Source organism: Hevea brasiliensis, chromosome 1 (assembly GCF_030052815.1).
Source record: "Hevea brasiliensis isolate MT/VB/25A 57/8 chromosome 1, ASM3005281v1, whole genome shotgun sequence".
Classification (NCBI taxonomy): domain Eukaryota; kingdom Viridiplantae; phylum Streptophyta; class Magnoliopsida; order Malpighiales; family Euphorbiaceae; genus Hevea; species Hevea brasiliensis.
In genome coordinates, this window is record NC_079493.1 from 25,569,836 (window position 1) to 25,575,835 (window position 6,000).

General features: G+C 31.6%; 1 pseudogene; it reads left to right on the forward strand.

Moving 5' to 3' along the window:
- The window catches only part of LOC110643923 (protein GAMETE EXPRESSED 2-like), a 50,463-nt pseudogene extending 46,736 nt beyond the window's left edge, over positions 1–3,727 (forward strand).
- The last annotated feature ends 2,273 nt before the right edge of the window (positions 3,728–6,000 follow it).

Here is a 6,000-nt window from a genome sequence, read left to right on the forward strand (position 1 = left end):
AGTTTCAAAGTTGAAATATGCATTGACCAAATTGCGCATAACTTGCCGCATAAGTTATGCAGATCTGCATAAGGAGAAGAAACACTGTTCCAATACCTGCCGAATTGTGCATAAGGAGAGTGCATAGCTTATGCAGATTCACGCCTCCCTTATGCAATCTCACGGGATTGTGCATAACCTATGCGCCTGATCATGCAGTTTCGCATAAGTGAACCAGAACAATTAAAATCGCATAAGGGACTGCATAACTTATGCAGTCCACTTATGCAGTCCCACAAAGATTTCATTAATGAGCTGGCAGAAGATTCCCTCAGAAAATCTCACTTAAAACACACCATTTTAGGGCTCCATGTCAGAAAAAGTTATAAAAAGGACCCTTATCCCATTTTAGAAGAGGGGGAAGAAAAAAAGGAAGAATTAGATTGATTAAGGCACTCTTTGTCTCACTCGAAAGGGTATTCAAAGGATTTAAGAATTAATCTCCTTAAAACCCGTAAGTTCCACAAGATTGGATAACCAATTTAAAATCCCAAAATAGCTTGAATATGAAATCCCGAACTCCGGAATCGCCTTTTTATCATTGTCAATTTCTAATTGAATTTAATTACTTGCCATTTTAAATATTGCCATATTTGAATTTGCTTATTTTAATTTGATGCAAATTTAGTTAAATCATTACATAATTGAATAGATTATTAATTTTGCACATATAGATTTCATACTCCAATACCCATCAATTTATTGCTTTAATTTCAAAAATAGTTCAATTTAGTCAACTTTTTATATAAAAAATTCAATCATTAACACAACTCCTCGTGGGAACGATATCTTTTCTATATTACTTGTAGGACCCGTGCACTTGCGGTTGGGCCACATCAGTGCCTGTCTGATAATGCCATATTAGGGAGTCGAGCACCTTCTTCCCCTTACTGATCTTAGAAAAAAGTTTTTCTCCATGATACAGTCAACGATTTTTGCTTATGTTCCTTTTTTAAAGTGACAGGGAAGTTTCATGAATCTACAATCTCATAAGAAAATGACCATCATCTCAACGTAGAAAGGATTTACATGGGATAAAATGGAAGGATAAAGCAGTTAAATATTAGTTAAGTTTGGAAACTTGATTATCTGTGGTTTATTGAACAGTTTTGCGATACATCGACTGTCTACTAAAGGATTTTAATATTAGTAGTAATACTTTGGAACCTAATGCCCATCTAATGTTAAGAAAAGTAAGAAAAAAACAGATGAATTATTTCAATTAAAAGGAAATAATAGGAATAGGAAAGGAGGTAGAGAAGTAGTTGTATTCACATTTTATAGCTTTTAAATTTTGTTTGCAGGATAATAGAGCGGCACCAATGTTCCTTGATGTTTTTGTGGCATAAATCTCTCTCAACTTTATATATTCATGGTCTGGTCTTTAGTATGTGCCGTTAACTTTTTTCCCCACCTTAATCAGAAATGATAATTTCAGTGGTGATGATACTGTTCGTGTTTCTGCCGGCAACAAGAATGGGATAAATGATTTAGCAGTTCCAGCTTTTGTGGAACCTATCAATGATCCTCCATTTATTAACGTTCCCAAATTTATCACATTGAAGGGCAATGAGGATGAGTCACTGATCTTTAACAAAGCTAGAGACAAGTTTGAGTTTTGTGTTGGAGATCCAGATCTTCTTAACTTCCCTGGTATAAATATGGATGTTTTCTTTAGACATTGGAATTGATCGTACATGAAAAATTTTATACTAAATCTAAAGAGAATTGTACTTCTTTGAAAATTAAATTTGCTAATTTGAAGTTTAAGTCGCTTTATCCATAAATGATAAATTTCAAATCGAGTGAATTGCATTAGTATCTGAATCGGAAGTTCTACTGACAACTTAATGGTGGAATTTTCCATTCTTAATGGTAATCAAACTAGCTAGATGGAAATTAAGAAAAATCTACTCTTTTTTTTTTAAGGGAAAGTGGCGGACTTTTTAGGTCTTAAAATGAAGGTAGACTTGTTAGAAATGTCTTTTGGGTAGTTTATTTTCTGCTTGTTGGTATGTTTCAGGCAAAGAGTCTCGCTTTATAGTCGCGTTTTCTGTTGAAGTTGATGATGGATTTTTGGTAACCAGCCTACCAGCTGAACTTATAGATACAACTGAACTGAGGCTAATGAATAGCTATCAATGGCAACTCTTCAGACATATGTTACTATCTCAAAGCGTTTTATGGTCAAAGCTAAAGGAATCAGATTTCAGGGGACAATTATTGATTGCAACGTTGTCATGCAACAACTATCATATCATGTGAGCATGCTCATTTATTGGAAGTTTTAGAAGAAATATAAATTCCAGGCTAGTGTATCTGGTTTAAAAGTGTGAGAAGATACACTTTACTTTTATTTTTTTTTTTTAATATACTGCTTAAATTAAGCATCCATTTGTTAATAGACTTGATTTTCTTTTCTTATGTTTCTTTTTGGAGGATAGGGTGGAGAAAATGGTGCTGTTTTGACGCTGAAATTAAATGATATGGGACATTATGGTTGTTATTCAGATTGTGCTGACAATATTTCAATGCCTTTACATGTCATGGCTTCTGTAAATCTTATCTGAAAAAGGCCAATGAGTTCATTGGCAGTTCATAGTAAGTGACAATCTTAAAAATTTTCTTCCAGAACTTGCTTTATTTTATTTGAGATTACTTTTTTATTATTTTTAATTCTATTAGATGTTAGAAACTTGCTTTATTTTTATGAATTATCGAGTCAAACTGCGTCTGTTTGAAGTAATAACTTGTTATGAGCACTGCATTACTGAATATTGCAAAGTGAAGGACATAAATTTTTTTGTATTTAGTAAACTCAGATTAATTTCATTCTGTGGGTGCAGCCCTTGGATCAGCTGTCATTATTGAATTTTTTATGGTTCTCTTTTTTGGAGTAGTGCTTCTATTCTTCACATGCAAATGTGCAATTCTTCTTGTGAATGAAAGAAGCAGCTGCAAATTCCAAAACTCTAAACAGTCTGGTTTGCGAAATTTTCAAAAGGAATCTGTAAGTGGGCATTGGGATTTGGTTTTCACATGTATTTTGAGGCATTTTAACATTAGCTAGCTCATTCTTACTTTTGTTGATGATGTCCTCCAGCTGAACTAGTACATTTTTCCCATAATACTGTTACATATAATTTTTGGATGTTGTACTTGGAGCACAATTTTTAATGTTGCTTGAATTATCTTAGGCAGTCAAGGGTTGATTTATCTGAGAAAACAACTGAATTCACTGGTAGTTGTTCTCGACTTCTCTCACTCTTCCATCGACCTTTGAACTTTCGACAGCGGTGACTAGCTAATGACTGGACATTTTGGAAATGGATTCATAGCTAAGGTAGAGAAACGAGTTTGAGCTTTTCTTACACATTTTGGCTTCACTAACAAACATTTTTTTTGCGAATATGCAGCTCTTGCCGTCACTTTGGAGTCAGAGAATCTGGCCTGGATGTACATAGCCCCTCTCAATCTACTAGTGGTCACCGTCTAAAAAACTCTGCCTAGTTTTATGCCACTTGCTATTGAGAAGGTTTCATAAACAAGAAGTTGATCTATTGTGTGAAATTATAAACCATGCGATGTAGACATTGGAGGAATTGAGAAGACATTAGATTGTTTTACTACTGTTATTGAAACATATGTCTATTCCTTATTCTGCATGCAAGGATTTGCACATTCTGAAGATGCTTTAACTCAAATAAGTTTTTTTTTTTTTTTTTCCCAAACTCTTTTGTTCATATACTTGAGTTTCCTGTGCTTTATTCCAACAAGTGAAATCACATGACCTATGTTAGAAGTGATGATTAGATATTGGAGCTTAAAGCTTAAGAAGCAATCGCTGCATGGAAAAACAAAACCTTAATTTCCTTAAGGTTCCTTAACTTCTAATTGTGTAGTAAGAATTATACTGTCGCAATCTGCTAACCTTGAGAATTGAATGATTGCTGGAATGTAAATTGAGTGCTTTTGCAAGAAAGTAAATATTTATCCTGAAAATATAAACGATTGTTTGAGTGCGGAAAAATAAGTAATTTCTCTTGAAAAGTAAATGTTTCTTGTTACGAAAAGTAAATTTATTGCTTCTGAAATGTAAAAGATTGTAAAGAAAAATTAAATGAGAGGTTGATTGAGTTGGAATTAAAAAAAAAAAAAAAGGGTAAAGTATGCTTGAAAAAAAAAAGTAGACATAAATTGAATCCTTAACAAATTGGAATTGAAATTGAAAAATAATTAGACTAGGGGTATCTATATTGTATTTGCTCTATTTATAGATGCTCTAATTTCACGTTCTTTGGTTATTTTAAGTGCTCCTGAAACTAGTCACATCTTGTTAACTGCTCTATATTGCCACTGAACTTTTAATTTTACCCACAGCTGACCCGCTGAACTTTCGCCTATTCATCTTATGTCTTCACACACACACACACATATATTCAAGTTTTTCTTTGCCAAGATTATAACTATATCTTCTTTTACCTTTGAACCAAATTAGCAGTATCATATTTACATGGGTAACATTTTTCTCTGAAGAATTTTCAGTTTGAAGAACACCTTGACTAATAAATTTAAAATTACAACTATTTTCTTTGAGTCAGACATGTATGATTTTTCAATCTTTCTCTTAGTAGAGGGTCTGATTACACAATTTTAAAGATACAAGACTCTCATGGTCAAGACTGTGACTAGGAATTAAAACATGGTAGGGTAGAGTAGGGAAGGATTGGTACAATTATTTGAGTAGAAAAAGGAAAGAAACTGGAATGAGCACAGTGGAAGAAATTGCATTCAGTTTTCCTAGAAGGTTGTAATTAAATTATCTATTGAATCGCAGATGCTTTCTACATTAAGTTTGGAATTGAAATTTCTGTCCGTTTGACATTTACTTTGTTGAGTAAATGGAGCTATGTGTTCCTTCCTGGAAGGTAAATCTTTGGTTGCCTTCCACATTAAGTTTGGAAATTGAAATTTCTAAAATGAAATTGTTTAATTTTAAATGGACACGATTTTCCTTTAGCTAGACATATTCTCCCTCTGTTCACAATTACCTTTTATCACCTCTCATTACTTAAATCTCAACAATCCTCTTTCTATTAATCTGCCACTAAATTGTAGAAATAGTAAAAATGATTATTATGGCACAATTGAGATAATCAAGAGGGAGATGTGATAGATGGGTTTTAGTAAATTATAAAAATAGTTATTGTGTTTAATATAGATTAAGCGGGTAGAATAGGATTGATACTATTTGTGTGGGAAAAAGAAAGGAATTTATTTTAACAAAATTAATTATTTGTTTCTTCTATTTTAAAAAATATATTAGTTATTCTTCGTATTTTTATTCCAATTACTTTCTAGTTTCTCTGCCTAGTTTAAATCAAGTTTTATAAGAGAGATAAATTAATATTACAAGAATTAAATAGTTTAAGATTTAGAAAATAGAGTGATTACATAATTGTGTTTTTCAAATTACAAATGCTAAATAAATTTTAAATTAATATCTAAAATGATAAAAAAATTAAAGAGTAAACAGAAAAAAATATATATATACTTTTAAAAAGATAAAAATAATTGATTTTATTAAAATTAAATAATAATTTTCTAAAAAGAACAAGCTGGAACGAGCACCATGGAAGCAATTGCATTCAGTTTCCATAGAAGGAAGAGAAGAAAATAAAAGAGCCCCATATTGAAATTAATTTCTTATTGTCTTATAATTCAATCCCAAATATATATATATATATATATATATATATAAAGCAGACAGATTTTCTCTTGGTGCTGCCACATAGGATTTCAAAATCTTCATATTTATGCCACGTGATAATATTTAAAGCAGTCAAAATTTCTCCTGGGCTGCGACATAAGATTATAACACTATTATATTTATGTCAAATAGTAATATTAAATTAAATTTATTATCTTGCCACATATATATATATATATATATATATATAT